The 23,619-nt window shown below is 48.0% G+C and overlaps 1 protein-coding gene across 6 annotated transcripts in view; it reads left to right on the plus strand.

The window, feature by feature from the left end:
• Positions 1–23,619, plus strand: part of LOC138576134 (uncharacterized) — a 466,688-nt gene that overhangs the window by 15,757 nt on the left and 427,312 nt on the right. The window contains exon 2 of one of the 6 annotated variants that reach the window (XM_069649536.1): positions 19,060–19,181. The exons of the other annotated variants lie outside the window; for them this stretch is intronic. The gene's annotated coding sequence lies outside the window, so the exon portion shown is untranslated. The remainder of the gene's footprint in view (positions 1–19,059; positions 19,182–23,619) is intronic. 6 annotated transcript variants of the gene reach the window in all.

Below are 23,619 nucleotides of genomic sequence, written 5' to 3' on the forward strand. Positions count from 1 at the left end.
CGCCAGATCATTAAGTACTTGAAGTACCGGCACCAAGATGGTCACGTGACCCAACACGTTTTCTATCACGTGGAAGATGCTGCGTCCACTGACGTAGTCTCCATGGCAACTTCCACGTGAGGCGTCGGGAACGCAGTTCCCGACGCAAATGTGTTCCGTGCGTAGAGCGTGGATACCGCAAGCCCGCCTTCTGTATGGTGGTATAACGGGACAGAAGCTTTTGGTGAGGATGAGACACGTGAACCGCAGGGGTGATACAAGACCTGGAGCGTTTTCTGACAGGAATACTGCATTTTTAAAAAAGGACATTGGCCTCATTACGAGTAAGACAGTGTGGGAAATAACAACGGTAATGCAGTGGTAACTAAGTTACCACTGTACCGCCATACTCTAACTTTGGTGGTAAGGTGGAGAATTTTCCTCCAGCAAAGTGCTGGAGGTAAATCCTCCAACGTATGGGCAAAAAAGGCAAAATCAGCAGAATTACCTGCAGCAGTAATTCCACCGAAAACTCAATGGATTCCTATGGACTTCTACAAATTGGGGATTAAAACCACCTATCACCACTTGTATTCCAGCAGTAAATCCCCAGGATCAGGTGGTGGTACCGCTAATTCTGTTTGGTGCTATTTTGGAGGATTTACCTCCGGAATACCACCAACCCTGTACTGAGGCCCAATAATTGTTCCTGCAACACAGGCTACAAAAGGACCCCAGTACTTGGAGTAGGATTTAAAGGTAGAAGCTCTCCTGAGTATCCCTGTTTCCATGGCCTGAGAAGCCTTGTCTTTGAAGACCCACTTTCCCTAGACCCATCCCATCCATTGCCAATTGATGCTTGCCAGAGAGGGAATGAGAACCTGAATTGGAGGTGTAGCTCTGAGAAGGAAGAGGGATTTGGTGACTGGAACCAGGAGAGTAGCCAAGTGTTTCCTACCCATTAAGGGGTAACCAGATAGACAGACGAAGTAGTGCACTTAATTTTGTTCTTGTCCGTGGAGGAAAGGAACATCAGGAGAAGGCGTATAGGCATTTCTCAAGGCCAGGTTAAAGATAGAGAATTCGAGCCCCACAACCTGGTGATCAAGAGTCATGTGTAGTAGAGGTAAAGCAGGGTGTTCCCTAAGGTGGAAAACCGGTCATCTAGGGAATGCAAAAAGTCCTCCTGAGCATCCTGAACAGTTCTGAAAGGAGGATAATGTTATGGGAGGTTGAAAAGCATCAGCTCTGGGAGTGTGGCAGCATGCTTTCTATCCCCTTCATGTGGTCACTGAATGGGTGAACAGATGCCATTCTAGTCCTAGATCCATAGAAAAAGCAATCTGTTCTGAAGAACCTCTAGTTGATGCCCCCTTGACAATTAATGTAGACCACCGCCATGGTGTTGTCTCTCCTGCTTAGGACCGGGCAGTTTGAGTTCTTCAGGGTAAAAAATGTCAGATCTCTTTAGATGGCTTCCAACTCCCTCTCGTTCTACGTTGTTCTTCAGGGCTCATCTGCAAGTGCTGGCTGAGGCCGGAAAGTTAAGACAGAACCCCTTTAGGGGCTTTTCTGGGTTCAGCCTCCAGTGTCTCTTGCAACTGCAGGGCCAATGGAGTTGGTTCTCTGCACACTTCCTTGTTGCAGCTGTATGGGGTCTTGGTTATCATCATGGCAGAACCCAGTCCAGATGCCCATTCGTGCTGCACGTCAGTGCAGGGAGTCTGCTAGTGTGATGTGATCGGAGATCCACTGGCAGTCTATGCCCTGTCACTGAGGGTCTCACTGTGGCAGTCTGTTGCCGACAGGGATGCTGGGTATGTACCTTTAATGGCTATGGCTGCTGTCTTTATTCAAACTACTGAATGGTGCTGTAGGGTGAAGTACTGCCACTGTATGGGTTTCCGACCTGCTCTTCCACATTTATGCCACTCAGCACTGATATACTCTGGGGTGGGGGTGCATTGGGAGGATACTCACCTTATAGACTGGGGTGAGTATTGGTGGAGGGGTCTTATCGCTGCCTACAGACACCAAAGAACCATCTTGGAAAGTGCACGCCATGTTACGCTAATTTTCTAAATAATTAAGAAATGGGCACAAGTATTAATACAACAGTGCCATTTGATATGGATATAGTGGGACCAACCTTCAGGGATGTCATTATATTTCTAGGATATGTTTGGCTCCCTGCACGTGGACCTGTGGGCAGTGCATGAGGATTTTTGGCATGACTGTCACTGGTGTCTGCAGCTGGGCCTGGTCCTGGGGGGTGGGTGTGTGAGGGTGTAGTGGTAAGCAGTGTTGTGCTTCTTTGATGGGGGTGCTGGAGGAGGAATTCGCCCATGCTCCATTAAGCTAATTTCATTTTGGCTCTGAAAGTGAGTATAGGTTTGTGGTTGAGTTTCTCATATTGGGGTGAGTAGGTTGCCTGCACTGTGCCAGTGCTGGTGGGTTTCTCTTCTCTTACTATCTCTTTCCTCTTCTTCCTGTGTCAGCAGATGTATTGCTGTTATGTGTCTCTGATCATTTTCTCACCATGGGTGATGAATGACTAAGTAATAGAAAGGTGTGGCTCGATGCTTTTACATATTCTACAAAGGTACATTTTTGGGTGTCTGCTAACTTTGCTTAATAGGAGGGTTCTTTTAATGTGTGCTTTGACTGGTGGATACATGTAATTTGTGTATCAATGGTTTTTATGTTGATGTTGGGTTTATTTGTGGTGGGGGGAGGAGGGTACACTGCTACTTTGCTCATATTGGTTGTGGATGATATGCACCTTTGCACACTTTCAGATGCTGTGTTCATTGCAAGACTTTCACTGCATGAAAATGATAGTTTACAAATGTTCTCAGATTGGTACACCATTGCATAACCTCATCTTGACAACAGTTTACACAGCTATTGTAAATCATTTGCATACATAATGTCTACTTGAAGTTTACAAAACATTTGAATGAGTGTACACATTGTTTGCAAACATTTTACAACAATGTAAACTATGTGCAAAACCTTGTGTTTACAATTGTTTACTTGGTTGTTAACCATACCAAACCTATGGTTTGAAAGATTTACAAAAGTTTTGCAAACCAATAACAAAACATGTACAGCAGTTTACAACTATGTTGCATACCTTTTGTTTGAATGGTACACGAAAATGTGTAAACCCTTCGATCCATAATTTTGGTTAGGTTTACAAAAAAGCAAACATTGTAAATGCAAGGTATTGCATGTGGTTTACATTTTTGTAAAACATTGGCAAACAAGGTATACACTCATTTAAATATTATATAAACCTAAGTAAACATTACGTTTGTGAAATGTTTAAAGGAGCTTTGTAGACACGAAGGGTGATGAACCAAGTAATCACCTGTGCTGGGCCTGTGTTGAGAGAATAATATTTCACTGGTGATGCCTGCTGCATGTGCCTAGGTGGAGGGCCATACCCCAAAAGACCCCAAAATGTTAAACTTGGTTAAGGAAAAGACCTTCGAGGGAACTTCGCGCATGAGGTAATCTTGATTGGTAGTAACGGTGATGTATTGGCCATTTCATGCTGGAGTATTCAACATATTCAGACATTCTGCACAAGGACTAGGGTAGCCTGTATGTTCAACGCCGTTTCACCCATGCCCCTGGACTCGCGCGTGGGTTGAGGGGCCTCAGTTAAGAGGCATTTCACACCCAATGCACGTTATAATTTCTGAATGTAAAAGAGGGAAAATTATGACAACTTTATTTTGATTTCTTTTGGGGCAAAGGCTTCTTGTTTGGACTGTTAGGAACTGTGGATCATACGAGGCGTGTGGGCATTACAGTGCTGGTAGGTTGGGGGCTTGTAGGATGAATTTGGCAACAGAGGGGAATGTGGGGTGCAAGTGTTTGGGAAATGAGTAGAACATTTAAGGAACAGGAGTTAAAAAAGGTAGTCATGTATACTCTGGTTGGGAGTTCTATGTGAATTTGGCTTAAAGAAGAGCATGTTGGCCAAGGTCAAATGAATCACTGTATACTGCAAGGACATGCATAGGGTGGCTAGGTGTAAGGAAGGTCTGGAAAAAAGTGAGGCAACAGAGTAAAAGTGTGAGACAGGATTTCAGTGTAATTTCATGTTTGTGTTCTATGTATTTACCCTACTCTCCCCCTGCCTATCCATTTACCGCTCCTAACACTCTTTCTGGTTACACTAACTTCTCCATACATATCCACAACCTCAACCTAACCCTCTGGTTGCATCGAGGTGGCCAGTATATTCAAAATAGACATCTCTTGTCAACCAAGGTGGGAGGGTTGTGTGCATGCAGCTTTTGTAGTTGGGTTGAGAGTGCTGATACGCAGGTCTGACACAACCATTCTGACCTCCAAGCCAAACTGTCTCTGCTTGGTATAAAAGATAAATCCCTTGATTGGATATCCTCCTACCTTGCCCATAGGCACTTTCATGTGTCCTGGAATAACCTTTCCTCCACACCCACCACTTTCACTGTTGAGGTTACCCAAGGGTCACTCCTAGGTCCTATTCTCTTCACTCTCTAAACCTCTGTTCTTTGTGCTCTCAACTCCTTCTACGGCTTCAAATATCAGCTTTTCGCTGATGACACCCAGATATTCTTAGCTTTTCTCTCGCTATCTGACAAACTAAGGTGACAGCACCTCTCACCGCCATACAATATTGGAAGCATCTTACTCGCTCATACTCAACTCCACGAAAACCAAAGTTATCTACTTAACTACTCAACACACAATCCCCCACTCTCCCCCTCCCTTATTTCTCTCCCCTGACTACCATCCTTACTCTCCTTCTGCTCGCAACCTTGGTGTTGTATTTGACCCACTTCACAATGTTTTTCTCTTTATCTTGAAATCTGCTACGGCTGCCAGACTAGACCTTGTATCAGCAAAATACACCATCTCCATTCTTTCCACACTGCCAAATACATAATAACCACCCTAATCCTCTCTAAAACTGGTTACTGTGCTAGTCTTCTTTATGGCCTTCCCAACTATGCTTTCTCACCACTGGACAACATCCTTATCTTTGCTGTCCACACACTTTGGAACCTTCCTTGATTTACCTCTACCTCCTTGTCCCGCCACCAAATTAATTGGTGGAACTTAGAGCTAAACACAAATCTCTTCTCATCATTTTAAAAATGATAAATGCCAGTGCCCCTCCTTACCTAACTGCCCACCTCACCCCCTTAAATCCCCCACGCCCTTTAAGATCATCCTCGGCACACCACCTGGCCGCCACTCCTTCTCCCCTCTGTGCTCCTTCTCATTTCTGATCTCCATCTCTTCTCCCTCCCTTACTCAGGAATGGACTTCCTCTGCCACTCCGCTCAATTCATTCTCTACCCATATTTAAATCCAACCTAAATGCCCTCCTACTGTCAGGGGTGGAGTCGTTCTAACATCTCTTCACCTATTGTGCCTCTCTCCTGACTTATCCACGCAATGGCCACTGTACTTTTCCCTGTCCCCTAAACCTCCTAAAGTTGCACTTTGTCCACTCTCCCTTACTTACATTTTATGTATTGTATGGGTGCAGAAGGAAGGGACTGACACACAAGTGGCATGGTATTGGCTAGAGTATTTTATTCATTCCAAAAATAAATAGAAAACCCTATGTGTCCCTAACCTCTAAAACAGGTTTCTCTGCCTCAACTAAACATTAAGGATTATGTCAGGATGTCCATGAAATCCAATTAGTAGCCTTCTCTGCTTGTCTTCACTCCCTGCCTGTGCACTTTTCCAGATTCCCTCCTCATCGCCCTCCTCCCAGCCTGCCCTGACCTGTGATTGGTTCACCCAGGCTCCATTGAACCTTGTGTTAATTACTTGATATGAGGAGCGGCCCGCTTTCTATGCTGCCACCATCCTTGTGGTAATGTCTGGAGCTCCTGCTTTTTGTGCCAGAATTCTTGATTTAAAATATTCCATTAGTAGCCTTCTAGATGTGTCTTGGCTTGGCTCCCTGACTGGGCCCTTTTCCGGTTACCTTCCTCCCTGCCAGCCCTGAGCCCTGATTGGTTGAGTTGCCCCTTAAATCAAGATCCTAGGACAACCAATTGCCCGTGCAGTCCCCCTGCAGCTAAGGGCCCCAGGGAAAAGGGCAGCTCCCACTGTTGCCGGTGTTTGGCGTGGAAGTATGCAGCGCAGTCGTCCACCAGCAGCGACTGACAAGGTAAGAAAGGGTTGGGCAGGGAACAGCCATTACAGCTCCCTATTTAACTGTCCTTCTATCTTATTACTGATATTATCTAATACTGCAGTCTGCTGCACTTGGCAGTTGTATGATATCCTTTTCTGGCATCAGTCATTTGTCTTAATTAACCTGAGGGCTTTTCACTCCTTCTAGGAAAGTCGAATCTGTGAGTTCTTGCATGCCTTGTTTGAAAATTAGGCTTTTCCCCTCTTTCCTCGGAAAGACAGATCTGTGGGCCTCATTACGACCCTGGCTGAACGGGTTAACAGGCTCCGCAAAAGGAGCCGGACCCGTTAAACGCGGTTAGGCTGGTAAAAAATCTGAAGAAAAGAGATCATGTTACTGCAGAGAGAATAGCCTTGCATTGGCTCAGAGTGGAGGAGCGTATTAAATTCAAAGCTCTCTGCCTGGTGCATAAATGCCTGTACGGCTCTGCTCCTGAGTATCTGAAAAAGGGCTTAGTGCTTCATACCCCCAGTAGGAATCTTCGTTCAAAGGGTAAATGTCTGTTGATCGTCCCCAAGTTTAAATTGAAATCTGGGCTGGGCAGTTCCTTTTTGGTGCAGGCCCCCAGCTTGTGGAACAGTGTTCCAGAAACACTCAGAACCGTTACCAACCTTACTGTTTTTAGGAAAGGGTTGAAGACTCATCTTTTCAGATGATGAACTGAGATACGGGGGATTATGACCACCTCATGGCTTAGCGCAGACGTTCCTATTGTATTGTTTTGTTTTTCGTTGTTTGCCTAAGCGCCCTGATGCCCACGGGCTATCAGCGCTATACAAAAAATAAATACATACATACATACATACATACAAACCCATTCCGCCACATTACGAGGTCCCCTTGCGGGACCCGGTTAGGACGCCTGGTAAAACCAGGCGTCGTTACCGGGTCCCGCGAGGGGAAGAGGCAGCAAACAACGGGCCACTCGTAATCGGCCAGTTGTTTGCTCCCTCTCCCATTCCCATTCAGCCCTATGGGGGCTGGAATGGGAATGGGAAAGGTCCGGGCCCGGGTTCCTGGAGGGAGGAATTACCGGGCCCTCCGAACTCGGAATGGCCCGGTAATTCCTCATTCTGGGAACCCAGACCAAGATGCGATTTCCAATAGCGGCATGGCTACCGCCAAGGTCGTAATGAGGCTCTGTATGTTCTTGCATTTGCAGCTGGGTTTAAAAATTAGGTTTTTCCATCTTTTCTAGGAAAGTCGAATCTGAGTGTTCTTGCATTTTCTGCTGTATTTATAATTAGGCTTTTCCCTCGCTTCTAGGTGTCATGCTTTCTGCTATATGTTGTAACGTAGGCCTTTTTTCCCCTCCCAGACACTTGACTCTAGATTGTGTCAGTGCTGTTGGTTGCAGCTGGTGTCGTGCTCTGCAGTACCGCCCTCTCTCCCCCTTCCTTCTCTCTGCACCCTCTCTCAATGGTGCTCTCAATCGACAATATCTTCTCTAATTGCTTTTCTATCTCCTATCCTACCCCTCTGAAAAGAAAAGGTTCAACAAGGATCTCCTGGTCTCCAATCCAGGCCTGGCCATCGCCGACACCTATGTCAATACTTCTTACAGGCAGACTATCACTGACATCCTCTTTGTCGTCCCTTCGCCGAACCTTTGGATTCCCCTTATGGTCTCTGTGCTCTGCCCTTTCCATTCCTCTCCCATTATTGGTGTAGGGACTCTTGGTATCCTTCCTGTCTTCTAGGGATCTCGTTAATGTCGACTTAAATGGCACTGTCATGGCCCAGAGCTCTCAGCCCAACCTCTGCCTTCTTTAAAGGTGTCTTCCCTCTCTCATCAACACCCTCACCTCTCCTGCAACTACTCCTTCTGCCACCCCTCGGGCCCCTCTACCACCTCCGATGGCTGTACCAAACTCCGGTACCCCTCCTCTGAAGACCTTCAAAAGTGGCAACATACTCCACTTAGCTACCCACAACTCTTGCTCTGCTGTCAAACATGCCTCTGACATCTGCCACCTCCTTGAAGACCTCGACCTAGACGTGCTCGCTCTCACCGAGACATGGTTCACTGCTAGCTCTGTAACATGTTTTGACACTCTCCTCACTGAGGGGTACAAGATCCTCTCTAAACCCAGACATAACTGTCCCGGGGAGGAGTTGCCCTGATCTTCCCTGAGTGGGTCCCTGCTACTATCATATGCCTGCAGGCCTACTCCTCTTTCCAATGCCTTGTCTGCATGCTTGATGTCTCCCCTGGCCTCTCTCTGAATCTGGCCACCATCTACAGGCCCCCTAGCCAGGTCTCCCACTTTCTCTCTGAAAGGGCTGACCTCACCTCTTCTCTCCTTGCCTCCTCCTCCAAGCTTCTTCTGCTCTGAGATGTCAATATTCACCTCAACTCCCCTGATGCTGCCTCAGGGCTCCAACCCTCTCATTCCTCCTCTCTTATGGTCTTATCATGCTCGTCTGTCCTCTTATCTGGACCTCCTGTGTCCCCCGGCTAAAATCTGATGGCACTGCCAACCTCATTCTCTGTCATTCGACCTATGAAGGGAGTGTCAGTTGCCCTTTTTGCTGTCATCCTCACTCCCCGTCTTACTCCTGCCACTGTCTCTCACTCAGACAAAGCCCTTATTAACCTTCAACTCTCCTGCTCCAACAATCTGGACATCCTTGCCCCTGTCATGAAGATCTGCATCAAACCTGCCTCCAAGTGCAACTCCTGGTATGACTTCCGACCTGGCCGCTTTTAAACGCAAGTCCAGAGAGACTAAGTGGAAGGGGCAGGCATCGAGTACATTCTCTGACAAACTGGCCTGCCTCCTACTCCAAAGGCAATACAGACTCTCCATCTGCTCTTAGAAGAGGGCCTATATCCAAGCCTGCATATCTGTGGCCACAAATAACACAACTTAACTTTTCAAAATCTGGAAGGATCTCACCAACCCTACTACAGTCTCCACTTCTCCTCTGCCTTGCACTCTGTTCTTCTCTGGCCTCTCACTTCATTTCTAATACTCAGGACATCTTGTCCTCATTCTACTCTACTCCTCATCCTTCTCCCTCACCTGTTCTCAGGCCTCCCCTGGCCCTCCTCACCCTTCCCCTCCTACTCTCCTCTTTTTCTCCCATAACACCTGATGAGATTTCTAGACAAGTCTGCTCTATTAAAGTCTCCTCCAAACAGGTGCTCCCCTTCTCCTCCAGAACTATCAAGGACAACATTGTCTCCCTTGCTCTGGCTTTGGCCGATTTCTGCAATCACTCATTTGCCACTGGACCCTTCCCCTCACTCCTCAAGCACACCCTTGTACATCCTCTCCTCAAAAAGCCTTCTGCCAACCCTTCCTGTCCGGCAAACTATCTCCATTACCCCTTTCCTGGGCAAACTCTTGGGGAAGCTGGCCATCTCCCAGTTTTTCCACACCACTGAATCTGTTGGTTGTCTCCATGACCACCAGTCTGGCTTTAGAGCTGCTAGAGGCATGGAAACTGCTCTCCTGAACACCAGTGAAGACCTGCTCTCTAATCTCGATTCCAGATCTTCTGTTCTCATACTTCTTGTCCTTTCCTTTGCCTTTGATAGGGTCAACCATGTCAACCTGATAAATCGGCTCCATGATACCCTTGGCATCATGGACCTCGCTCTGGACTGGTAGACCACCTTCCTCTCGGACCAACCTTCCCAGGTTCAACTGGGCCCTTTTCTCTCCACCATCTCACTCTTGACCTGCAGAGTCCCCCAAGGCTCTATCCTCTCGCCATGGCCTTTCAACATCTACCTGGCTGCTCTAGCCCATCTGATCCCCACATTCTCTCCTAACTTCTAGTGTGATGAGGATGACACGCAGCTCTCCTTCAAGCTTCCCTCTTCTGCCTCTTCCTCTTTCTCTCTCATTCCTGACTGCCTTTCTGCTATTCAGACATGGTGCACTGCTAACGATCACTGCCTTAAGGCCAGTAAAACAGATATCCTTCTCATTGGAATCCCGCTCCCCCTTTCCCTCCTACACTCTGGCCGCCCTCCATGGGCCCTCCCCTCACCCTCCTGTGAGGCAAAAAACCCTGGTGTCATCTTCAACTCCTCCCTTTCCTTCTCTCCTCACATCACAGACATTGCCAAGAAGGCCCACTTCCAGCTGCACCTCCTCAGAGGCATTCTCCCTTTCCTCACCTTACCCCAGAAACTCAATGTCTCCAGAGCGCTGGTCCTCTCTAGGCTGGACTACTGCAAAAATCCTCTTCCTTTATCTGCCTAACTCCTCCCTTCACCTCCTAATCCAGAATAGGACTGCAAGACTTATCCTTGCCTCAAGACCACGTACCGTATCTCCCCAAACCCTAAAATCGTTCCACTGGCTCCAGGTGGCTGCAAGGATGAAGTTCAAGACCATCATCCACAAGGCGTTCTGGGGCTTGGGACCCCTCTACATTCAACTCTCTCTCCCTGAATAGCTCCCTGCTAGAACCCTTCAGTCGTCTAGCTCTAGCTCTCTGCAGATCAGACACTTTTCCAAGCCGAGGGTGGGGGAGTGGATATATCACTCTCCTCCACAGGTGTCTTCCTCTGGAATGGCCTGCCTGCCTCTCTCAGACTTGAGTCGGATCTCCTAAAGTTCCGGAAGCTTCTGAAGACCTTCCTTTTCTCGTCTCCCTTCCCTCTCCCCCTCCCCTGCTAATGTCCATGTCTGCTTCTTGACTGGCTCCCTGGTTCCTTCAGAGTCTTACAGGGCACCAGCCCCCCCAATCCATTATACCCCTGCACTTGGTTTCCCCTGCCCCCCCAACCGGCACTTGCCCATCTGGGCCCCTCCCCTTGCACTAGCCTGGCTGGGCCTCCACCGGTATAATCCTTCCACCCCCTTAACTTGCCCTTAGCTTGTGTACCTTCTTTCATCGGCACTCTCTGCTTTCCCCTGGCTCTGTCCACCTGGCCTCCCCTGACACTCACCTTTCTCATGAGCCCTGCCGCCCTGATTGGCACTCCCCCCTCCTCCCCTACACTTCTCTTTACTGCACTTGCATGATCCGAATGTCACAAGGCCTAGTAGGATCGTTTTTGTTTTTGTCCTCCCTGTTTCCCCACCCTCTTATCTCGTTGCGTCTTTGTTTATAGGCGTATTATAAACACCCAATAAATGAAATAAAATCAAGAGTCCACCGTCCTGTCTGAAAAACCTATTTCCTTCCCTTACACTTATAACTAAACTAAAGAAGTGGTATCTCTCCTTGGTTCAGAAGAATAACTCCCTTCATCTGGACAGTGGGATATAGTTCCAATGGTTAGGCGGTACTGTTTCTGAGGGAATGACTCCCTTACCCAGCTTGCAATCCCTTTTCAAAAGCACAAAACAAAGTTCCAGGTTGGAAGCTCCAAAATAGTAACATTCTCAACAGGTACAGTTCCAGTTCAGAACATCACCATTGTTTATGGCTCATATGTTCTTCACTATTGGGTTCCTGGAAAACACCTCCTCTCTCGCCTCTTGATTTATTACCACCAGGGGGAATGGTTCCCTTCGCCCTGGACTAGGTGCTCCAGGAGAATGTCTCCCTTCTCCTGGTATTCAAGTAGCACCCGCTCTCCACACTAAGGGGAATGACTCCCTTCCCCTGGTCTTTTTTGGGCTCTCTTTCACAATTCTCAATACTTGGTGGAATCTCTCCCTTCCCTTGGCCCTTTTCAGCCTTCTCATGGCAGTTCAAAGTTGCAGGAGGAATGACTCCCTCCCCCTGGCCTTTATAAGATGTCTTAAAGCAGTTCAGAATGCCAGGGGGAATTACTCCCTTTCCCTGGCCTTTTTCAGGCTTCTCAGTATACTTCATAATTCACAGGTCCAGAAGGAACTTCTCTCTTCCTCTGGCCATTCTTTAAATCTCAGGGCCTTTGGATATTCTTCTTCTCCCAAGCTCCACTAACTTGGTTTACTCTCCAGCCAAGTATGGTTGGTTTCTCTTGATAGCTTTTCATGAGGATGATCTCTCACCAGGTATCTTTTGCTTTCTAAGATTTGGTTTGCCCTGCAGGGGCAAGGAAGATCTCTCCACTCTTCCTCCCTCGATTGGCAAGAGTCCTCAGAATTCCCCAGCACCTTCCTGGGTACCCTCTGCATACCTTTTGGCTTGGTTTGCGGGGCCTCCAGTATCATCTGGTGTCTGTGGTTTGCCTTGGCTTCCCCTTTGCTCTTGCAATACGTTCTCGTGCTGTGGGGGCTTTGCCACACTGGTCTCTCCCCAAACGTCGGGTCTCTTGAAGACCGCTTGGTTCCCTGCTCCTCTGTTTCTCCAACCTTCTAGTAAGCTCTTCTTTCTTCCATCTATCTTGGACGCCAAGTTTCTGCTGCACGTGTCCTGTTCTACAGCGTCTCCTGTCGGAGCTGCTGTGCTCCCCTGTTTGAAGATCCTTCAGGGCCAGAATGACACCGGAGGTCGACCGCTCATACGTTTTAAGTTGTGGTTTGCACTGTTTTTTTTTTTAGCAACTGGACCGCTGCTCTAGTTGTTTCCCATGTTGATCTTCAGGGCACTGCACTTCTCCCTCGTCCCAACATTACCTTTGTGGTTCTTCACTGGGTCATGTGGATTCTTCTTCATTCCAGTAATTGAGTCTGTGTCAAATGTGTAGTCTGCACGCTCTTCCTCGTCTCAGTACTTTTCAAGAAGGAAATTCAGTTTCCTATTTTATACATGCACATGGAAGTGTGAGGTACTGAAGTAACAAGAGTGTCTGAGGAGGGTTAGAGAGAGTGTGGTGGTCAGTGTGCATATTACGTTCTCCCTGGATAGTCATTCCTCGTGCCATAGGGTGGGATCCTTCCCCATGAGATCCTCCTGCTGAGTACACCACCCAGGGCCTCATGGGAAGGGGATCCCCTCAGGATGACATCCAAATCCATTTCCATGCCAGGCATCAGGCGAGAGTCGCTTCCTCTGCCCTCTGAGGCAACTTTGTCAATTGTTTTCACCCCTGCGGGCCGGCATTTGATTCCCCCAACTCCATCTCTCCCCACTGTACCTTTGTCCCGCTTCCAGGCCTGTCCCCTAACACTTATTGGTGCGTTGGTCCCATTGGTTTGAAACAAGGGTCTTACCCTCTGCAAGCGAGCTCCCTGTGCCTTTTTGCACCGCAGGCATCAGGTGAGCATCGCTTCCCCTGCCCTCTGAGGCAACATTGTCCATTGTTCTCACCCCTACAGCCCGGTGTTTGCTTTCCCCGACACCCTCTCTCCCCACCGTACTTTTGTCCTGCCTCCAGACCTGCCACCAGACTCCCAATTGGTGTGTTGGTCCCATTGGTTTGTAACAAGGGTCTAGCCATCTGCAAGCAAGCTCCTTGTGCCTTTTCCACCCCAGGCATCAGGTGAGCGTCACTTCCCCTGCCCTCTGAGTGAACGTTGTCCATTGTTTTTATCCCTGCGGCCCAGCCTTTGCTTTCCCCGACTCCCTCTCTCCCCACCATACCTTTGTCCCGCCTCCATGCCTGCCCCCGAACTCTGATTGGTGCGTTGGTCCCATTGGTTTGCAACAAGGGTCTATCTCTCTGCAAGCGAACTCCCTGTGCTTTTTCCACCACAGGCATCAGGTGAGAGTTGCTTCCCCTGACCTCTGAGGCATCTTTGTCCATTGTCTGCGGCCCAGCGTTTGCTTTCCCTGACTCCCTCTCTACCCACTGTACCTTTGTTCCGCCCCGCCTCCATGCCTGACCCTGGACTCTGATTGGTGTGTTTGTCCCATTGGTTTGCAATGAGGGTCTAGCCCTCTGCAACCAAGCTCCCTGTGCATTTTCCACCCTCAACCTCCTCAACAAAGCAGGGGCTGCTTCACACTCTGGGTTGGCCTGGACCACCACCCATGTGCAATGCCCATGATGACCAGGCTGAGGCAGGGGCACACTGTGCAGTGCACTAGGTAAAATATGTAACTATGTTTTTTTAGTCAAAGCTTAAGTCTTTCACAATGCACAGAAACATGGGGGTGGTGCCAAATGTAGCAGCCACAAGCGGGGACTGGTGAACTTTTCAACTGGAGAGACACAGATATTTGCCACTAATATGCAAGACCAACTGAGCATAGCGATGGAGCCCAAACTTACCAAAGGCGATTCAGGGGTGTTCTCCCTGAGAAATCTTTTTGAATAGTCGTTTAAATTGGGGGAATTATACAGCACACAACATGTAAAAATTTGAGTAAAAAAACAAGACAGTTTGCAATTGGATTGAAAAAATCCAAAAGATGCAAATCATCAAGAGCACATATACTCGTTTCCCAGCACATTTTCATGTCTTTGTCCTCACAATATGCCAGTATAACTAATATCTTAAGCTGGCTGTGCCCAAACACTTCCATTCTGTCTGAACCAATAAATGTCAGTATTCCGATGTAAGAACATACTCATGTTTGCTTCGTGCATAATACCAGTAAAGATACTATAAGAAAACATGTCCAAACAGGCTCTGTCAATATATGCCAGTACCCCCACTTAAGAATATACTCATGTTGGTTTGGACATTAAAAATGCCATGCCACAGTAAGAACACATGTCAAAACTGGCTCCAATGTACACCAGTCTTGACATGTAATAATACTTATAATGCTTGCTTTATGCAATGTAATGTAATAGGGCATTTGTATAGCACCTATTACCATTGGTATGGTCTCAAAGCGCTGTAGGTGAACGCCCTCAGAGGACCGAAGCCTATGGAGTGGGAGATTAGTCGGAGGAGAATAAAATGCCTGTGTGCCTTTTAGCCAATACAAAGGTAGGTAGGGGTGACCAAGTCCCTGCTAGCGACCCACATCGAGCTGGCTTGTGGATGGGTGCTGTGAGGTAGTAGGGAGTGTGTGCTGGAAGAGGTTTGGTGCTGGGCATGCTGCAGTGAGAATGGATTGTGGTAATGTTGTGGGAAGATTGGGTGTCAGGAAGCTGGGGTGAGGGGTGGGTGATTTGGGTGGTGGGTATACAGTAATACCTCTCAATCTATTGACTCCACAAGATGTCTGAATGTGGGATGAGTGATCCCATTAAAGGCAATGGAAGCTAATGCATTTTTACTGTTGGCAAATAATGTCCTAGGCGGGTGAGTCTATTGAAGTTTATGGAGGGCATGTGAAGTGTTGGGAGAGTGAAAAGGTGTTCAAGGTAGATGTCACAATAAAAAAGAGGGGGCGTCGTATGCGCTGGGTTTAGGTTGGGTGGTGGGGTGATTTTGAGGGGGTAGGGTGGGTTGAGTGGTGGGTGTGCTATGTTTCCCTGCCGAGAGCGAGGGGGCTGGAGTTATGTCCCAAAGAGTTTTTCATTTTAATAATTACACTTACATGCCAACATGCCCCATTCCATTTGCAAGATGCATTTCCAGGCGTGGTTTAAATCATGCATTCTGGGATTTGTGGTCCCAGATTGCCCAATAATAAATTTGGGACTACAAGTCACAGAATGCAATGTTAAAATCAGGAGTGGACGAGCATCTCCCGAATGGTATAGGGAATGTTGGAAGCTACAAGTGTTTCAGAAGAAATGACACAAAAGCCATAGAATGTGCATGCAATCGCACCAACAGTCCATCAACCTGCTGAGTTTCTTTTCCAGATGTGGGTCGTGATCATGAGTTAATTATATATCAATATTCTTTAGTGACCCGAAAGAAAAAAAAAGTTAAAACCTTTGTTTTCAAATGTTCACTTTTAATTCCATGCTTGCTGAGAAAGTACATGGCATAATTGCATATGATGTGCTCTAAAATACATACAGAAGCTAATTGCCATTTCCACAATACATTACTGCCCAGTTACACTTTACTTTTTCTCTGCAAGTAGAAATGTGATCATGAAGGTGACACAATACATTGTTTGTTTAATCAGTCTACTGACTTTATTTTCAAACCACATGCAGCTTTGAATGCATTGGAGATAGATAAAATGCTTGCAAAGCGAACATGTCCAATTGTCCTTGATGCTTCTGAACCATTAAAGCTGACAGCACCATTTGCGCATGTCCCATCTCCTGCCTGCAGCTCCCGCATACCCCACGGTTTCCAGCAGTTCCGAGCGCGCTTTGTTTGTAATCTCCAAATCAGAAGATGTGTCTGTATCGCACTTCATGAAGCGTGTATGTTTGTTTAAGAATAGAACCAGGTGCCGCTGGAACGGCAGAGTTCTTTTCAGAGCCTTTGCAGCAGGAAGGCTTTGAAGAAAGAGATCGCAGTTTGTGGCACTCGTAAATGGGTAAGCCTGAGTCTTTGAATTAATTGTGAAAGCCAATGTGCCTGGGGAGCTGTTTTGACTGTGAACTCTTTTGCAAGATTGTTTGGCTGAGAGACTGGAGTGCATGGATACGTCAGTGCTGGGGGTGGGGGTATTTTACTAAGTAGTCTGGTGCTGGGAGAGTTGGGTGAATGCTAGTGGAGGGGTCCTTGTGTGAGTGGCAGTTGAAAAGGAAGGGTGTGGGGTAGTTGGGGAAGAATGGGGCAGTTGGGAGAGAAGGAGGGCTTTTGGGGGAGAAGGAGGGCAGCAGGGCAGTTGGAGGGAGGAGGAGGGCAGTTGGTGGGGAAGAAGGGCAGTTGGTGGGGAAGAAGGGCAGTTGGGGAAGAGGAGGGCATTTGAGGGAGGGGGCAGTTGGCGGTGAAAGAAGGGTGAGGGTTGTTGGAGAGCAGCTGGGGTGGCTGGCAAATAAGGAAGAAGAAAGCAGTTAAGGAAGAAGGGGTAGTTGAGGGAAAAGAGGCAGTTTGGAGAAGAAGGAATGGGCAATTGGGTGAGAAGGGGCACTCGGAGGAGAAGGGGTCAGGGCAGCTGGGGAAGAAAGACAGCTGTTAGGGAGATTGGGCAGTTGGGGAGATCAGGCAGTTGAGAGAAGGGGTAAGGTTGGGAGAGAAGGTGATGGGGCAGTTGAGGGGTGGGGGTGAAGGAGGGATGGCGATAGTTGGAGAAGCTGGGGTGGGTGCAAATGAGGAAGAGGGTCGTTAGGGGAGAAGGTGCTGGATGGCAGTTCGGTGAGAAGGTGGTGGGGCAATTGAAGAAGGGGCAGTTGGGGACAGGGTATGGGGCAATTGAGGGAGAAGGGGTAGTGGCTGTTGTGGAGAAGGTAGTGGGGGCTTCTGGGGAGAAGGTAGTGTGGGCTTCTGGGGAGCAGGGGGTGGGGGCAGTTGGGGAGCAGGGGATGGGGCAGTTGTGGAGAAGGCGTGGGGCAGTTTGGAGAAGAAGGGATGGGCACTTGTGTGAGAAGGGGCATTTGGAGAAGAAGCAGTGGGGGCAGCTGGGGAAGACAGACAGCTGTTGTGGAGATGGAGCATTAGGTAGTGGAGGGGCAGGTGGGGGTGGATGGGGCAGTTGGGGGGAAAAGGGGGCAGTTAATGGAGTAGTGTCAGTTGGGGTGAAGGAGGAGTTGGCATAGTTGGGGGAAAAGTGGATGGCGGCAGCTGAGGGTGTGGTGGAAATTGGGGGGAGTAGGGGTTGGGGCGGTTGAGGGAGAAGGGGATGTTGTGGGAGACGGGGTAGTGTGGGGAAGAAGGGATGGGAACTGGGGTGAGAAGGGACACCTGGGGAGAAGGAGGGGTCGGGGCAACTGAGGGAGAAGGTGCAGGGTACTATTTGGGGGACGAGGCGGTTGGGGAGAAGGGGTGGGGCTGCTGCAGTAGAAATGTTAGTTTGGGGAAGAAGGAATTGGCAATTGGAGGAGAAGGGATGGGGCAGCTGGGGAAGAAAGGCATCTGCTGGGGGAGATGGGGCAGTTGGGGGGGTGACAGTTGAGGGAGAAGGGGTGGAGATGCATTTGAGGGAGAAGGAGGGTTGGGGTAGAGAGCGCTGGGGCTAGTTGGGGTTGAAGAGGGGCTTGGGGGGCAGTTGAACGAGAAGGCAGCAGTTGGAGAATAATGATGTGTTATTTATGTAGCACTTTCGCCAAAGCAATTTACATACATGCTTACATACAAAATCATCCAACCGAAGTTGGTACTCATTTATCAACCTCAGAAGGATGAAAGGCTGAGTTTGCCTTGCCAGGATTCGAAACTTCAACCTGCAGATCACACATAAATTGCAGCAACGAGCGTTCAACCCGCTGAGCTGTCTTACCAGGGAAGTTGGAGAAGGGGGATAGTGGTGGGATAAATGGCTGGGGGGAATTTTGGGGGAGAATGAGGGCCTGTTGGTGGAGAAGTGGTTTGGAGTAGATGTGGCTGGAGACTCTTGGGGGAGAAGTGGAGTAGGTGGGCCTTTGGTGGAGAGCCTGGGTGAGGGAGGCTGTGGGGGGAGGTAGCAGTTGGAGAGAAGGGGTTGAGGGCCTTGTCAGGGAACAGTCGGGGAGGAGTAGCAGGGTACTTGGTGTGCGTGGGGGCAGTCTGGGTACTCAATATGGGGCGTTGGGTGCAGTTTTTGTGCATATGTGTGCGTGTGCTCTGCTTGGTGGGGTGGATGCAGAAGGGTGAAGTCCTTCTCTGGGCTGTTAAGGCTGTGTTTTGGGGCATCCTTTCCTGAATGTGAAGCAGCAGGGTCTGGAGGTGGTTCTCGGCTGTCTGTAGGTGAAATTTTTGACAGGCAGAAAGGCTTTTTTTGGTTGAGCACAGAGGTCCTCATTGAGAGGAAGAAAACTGGTTAGGGGGAGGCTCCAAGAGAAGGAATAAGCAGAACTGAGAGGGGTGCTTCATTTTAAAGACCGATGTTAGAAATGTTTTTACAAAGCATCCCTTAAAAAACGTTTTCAGGCTAAGAGTTTGATGAAAAAAATATCCCTCTCGAGCTCCACTCAGTCAAATGAATTTGCATCGGGCCAGCCTTCATGTCAAAATCAAATTATTCAAAATCTGCAGGACTCTGAAGTTTCCCATGGCCAAGCTTAAGAAGGCCATACAGTTTTGTTTTATTCACGTTGTATTCTGACCTTTGTTTTTTTTAATTTCCAATTTGAAATGTAGGGAAACTGCAAGTCCCAGAATTGAAAGCAAAAACACCACTGCATGGCCGCCTCGCAGATGGCCACAGGAACCCTGAGAAGCTCTGAATCTGCCATTTTGTCACCCAGGGTAAAATAATAAAAGTATGTATGTATTTATGGGCATTACTGCCAAGATTTATAGTTCTATGCATGATATCTCAAGCAAGTTCTGCTTTCCCCCATTGCGTCCAGCGACTTGTAGTTTCATTTCACCAATTGTAAGCATGGGTCTACACATGCAGTATGCAATGGTGAAACCCGGACCGGCTCGAGGTGTCACTCTGCATGGTACTGGGGAGCTTGGCAGCTATGTATGTGTGATATACTACAGAGTGCTTTAAAAGGGTGGGAAAAGTGCATATAGTGATCAGTCTGAGATTTAAGTGGCCAGGACTCAGCCATGGTGGGCTCAAAAATTGATTGGTTGCTCGATCCTTTTCTATTAATCTAACTTTGTGAATATCCCGCTCTCCATTTGTGTAGTTCTCTTCTTGTCCCACTTTTTATGTGCATGTCTGTGTCTCCCTCAATTTGCAATCCTCTCTACATATCCCAACTCCAGTCATGTTTTCAGCCCCTCTTTAAGTGTGTGTATGTGTGGGAGAGACTAAAGAAAATCTAATAGCGCGCATGAGAAATTGAAGGTGCACCGCAGCAGGCATGCAGGGATTGTAGTTGGGAGCTGGCCATATGATAGGTTTGCATGTGAAAATATGGCGTAGGCAACAAATGTATTGTTTTCTTCTTGTCATTTTATTTAGTGCCTTTTACCCTTATTATAGTCCCAATGTGCTGTTAGCAGGTACGCCTTCGGAGAACTGAAGTCCAGAGTGTTGGAGGTCACAGAGTAAGATTAGGATGCATGTGTGTATTTGTCCAAATAAGGCTTAGCAGGGCTGGCCATGCTCCGTTAGAGAGCATCCTAGGTGGTCAGGCATGTGGATGGGTGCTGAGTGGAGACAGGAGGTGGCGTGAGTGCTAGAGACTCACTATGTGTTCAGCACGCCCAAATTTGTCATGGGTCTGTTCTGCATTCTGATGTCAGAGGTGTTGAGGCATAGTCGGTGGAGAATTATGTGAACAGCACAACCACATTTTATCATAGTACTTGCTTTCTGCTGATGTGCGTGGGTAGCTGTGCCTGTGGCCAGTGTCCACCGGAATTGTGTGTTATACGTAGTTAGCTGAGTTCAGTGGTGATTTGTTGTTTGTGCGGCTGCACAGATAATTGGCTTCTTCTGTCGATTCTTGCGTGGCTGTAAAGGTATCTTTAAGGTAGTTATGGAGGCTAAGGTAGGCCCAGGCATATGGCAATGGGAGGTATTTATTTTATTTGTCATTTTTCGGAGTGCAATAAGCCCTTGGGCATCTAGGTGGTAGTTTTAGGCAGTAAGCGATTGTACATAAATAACAGACAAGTTAGCGAGTGGTAAGGATATTAATTGAATAAGTAGGTCTTTAGTTGTTTCCGGAACAGAGCTGTAGGATGGTTCTGCCCTCGGAGCGGGAGGGAGCAAGTTCCAAAGTGCAGGAGCAGAGACGGGAAATCTGGAGCCACCGGCTTTGGATCGCTTGAACCTGGGATTGGACAGGTGGTTGCAGTAGGTGGCTCGAGTAGGTCTAGTGGAAGAGGATCTGGATACCCTTTGGGCCAGGAAGGAGGGGGGCATTGTCGGAGAGGCAGCAGTTTGTAATGGTGAATATTTTTTTACTTTATTCTTTCTCTGACGAGGAGCCAGTGTGCCTCTTTCCTTAATGTGGAGACATGGTCGTGTTTGTTGAGGCCGAGGGCAGCTTGGAGGGCATTGTTCTGTATGGTTTGCTGCTTGTTGAGGTTTTTCTCAGAGGTACCCCCTCAAGGAGCGCATTACAGTAATCCAGCTTGGACCGGATAGTGCAAGCAATATTGAGGCAATTGTTGGTGGATAGGAAGGGCCTACTTGAATTGATATGTTTTGTGGCATACGCTGCTGAAGAAGCGATGGCATTGACGTGACTTGACATACTCAAGGTGGAGTCTAGGTGGAAGCTGAGCATTTTGATGTTTGACAGGAGAGAAGTGGAAGGTGTGGTTGTCAATGTTAAAAGATTGGTAGGCTGGGCTTAGTTTGACGAGGGGGGCTGGGTTGCCTACGAGGAGTTGTTCTGTTTTTTCATCATTAAGGCACAGTTGGTGGCTGGCCATCCAGGTTTGAATGATTGCATAGATAGAGTTCACTTTCTGAAAGTCCAGGTGGTAGTCTCCGGATAGAGAGATGAGCATCGGAGTGTCATCAGCATAGTTTGTGTACTTGATGCTGAGTGAGTTCAGATGATTGAAGAGAGGCTTGGTGTATACATTGTAGAGCGTGGGTGAGACACATGTAGAAGTGGTTATCAGAGAAGACTCTGGAGATGCAGTCAGTAAAGAAGGAAGCAATCTAGGTGGTGGCAGCTGTCGAAGGATGCACAGCTAGTGAGGTGGTGGCAGAGGGTGGAATGATCAGCCAGGTTGAATGCAGCAGACAGTTCAAGGAGTATGAGGAGGACAAGGTTGCCAGAGTCTCTGGAATCATTGAGCTGGTTCTTGAGATCTAGTAGTGTTGTTTTCCGTGCCATGTCTGTGGCGGCAGCCAGATTGGTGAGGGCTAAGAATGTGGTTTTGCTCGCGGTGTTTCTGGATTTGGATGTAGACAGCCCGGTTGATGATTTTTAGCAGGAGGGGGATGCTGGTGTTGGGCCAGTAGTTGGTTTGAATCGCTGGGTCAAGTGAAGGCGGATTAAGGAGGGGTAAGATCCAGGATTCTTTTAGTGACATGAGGACTGAGCCAGAGGCAAGGGAGGTGTTGATGATGGCAGTGATTAGCACGCATAGGAGGTCGGCGCAGTCTTTGAGTGGTGCAGAACAGGTGTCTCCTGCATCGGGAGGGTTTGAGGCCTTTTAGGATGTTAGTGATGTTGCTTCAGTGACTGAGGGGAATATTGAGCTCGATTTTGTTTTGTAGTAGAGTGATTTTGCCTAGAAGAGCATTCTGCTGGACGTTGTAACACCAGGCGTCTTCTTTGATGACCATGGGTGGGTGAGACACAAGCGATTCCAGTTTGCGTAGTATACTGAAAAGTTTGCAGGAGTTTGATCAGCATTCTTGATCTGAGTGCTGTAGGCAGATGCCTTAGCATCTTGGATAGCTTTTGTGTGATTCCTAGAGTGGGCTGTAAAGCAGGATTTGTTTTTTGCTGAGGGGTGTTTACACCAAATGGCCTCAATGGCACACTTCTTGGAATGCAAGTTGTGTAGATTGGGGGGAACCATCGGCTAGTGCGCTTGGAACATTTGGGTATGTGTCCTTTGAGGGGGCCAGGTGTGTTGATGGCTGTTAGGCAGAATCCTGTGCAGTACCCTTTTGGGAACACTACACACAATTAAGACTACGGGTTTCAGTACAATTTCACCTTTGGTACAAGCCTGTACTACACAGTAATGTGGTAGCAGTGGCAGAGCAGCTAGACTTATCTCAAGAGCAAAGTGAGCAGTAGCAAAAGTTACACAAAGGGCCAATAATTACAGTGATTCAAGTAGACATTAACTTGAGGTTTCTTGGTAAAGAATATACATTTATTTACACATTGGTTCAGAAAATATTACACTAGCAAAAGCAGCTCAATATCAAGTATACTACACAACACCACCAATAAATTACTGAACAAGTTCAGCTCCCCTGAAGTGGGAGCAAAATGGCACTTCAGTGATTTCCAAAAGGGGTGAAAAGGCAAGGTTAGAAGAAGTCAAGGCACAAATACTCTTAGGCAGGGCAAAGGTTTTCAGTTCACTACAACCAGCAATTCAATTCAATAGGCCTGGGCCAAAGTCAATGGTTCAGAGTCTTGTAGAGGATAGCACAGTTCTGGTAGTAAATGGTTAAGTCTTTGCCACGGTTTTTAGAAGAATTTGGTCAGGCGAAAAGTTAGACAAATGTTTAGGGAAGAACAAGCCTTCAAAGAGGGGAAAGTTTCACAAAATTTCTCCGTGGCCGAAAAGATTTCCAGACCATGTTTGCACAGTTCTTTTTGAATGAAGAAAAACCTGTAGCTGAGGCAGTTGTTCCTGGCAGTTCCTGCAGGTCTCTCAGTTCCTGTGCTTCAGTCGTGGGGACAAGAAGGAGGACGTCGGGAGGTTCCTGCACTGCCCAGGGAAGAGGCCACAAGCTTGGCTAGGACGTCGGTTTAAGGTGTGAGTGCCTTAAAGACCACAAACTGGTATCCTTCCCACTGACTATCCAGTTTTCCACAGCACTCTGTAGAAAATTCGACCAGGAGGGGACTGTTTCCAGGCAGCTTGCAAGTTGGTTGTTCCCACCATCTCAAGGGAAGAAGTTAACCATCTGTCTATGGAGTCTCAGGCAATTCGTACCTGCAGCAGAGCTTCACCAGTCATCCAGGATCTGCAGTAGTCCTCTTCCTTCAGCTTGTCTTCGGTTCTTTCGTTCCAATGGTCGACTCTGCTTTCCAAGTCCCAGATACCTGCTTTTAAACAGTTTTCCCCCTTTGATTCCAGCCTGGC

Source organism: Ambystoma mexicanum, chromosome 1p, assembly GCF_040938575.1.
Source record: "Ambystoma mexicanum isolate Mex_15411 chromosome 1p, UKY_AmexF1_1, whole genome shotgun sequence".
Taxonomy (NCBI): Eukaryota; Metazoa; Chordata; class Amphibia; order Caudata; family Ambystomatidae; genus Ambystoma; species Ambystoma mexicanum.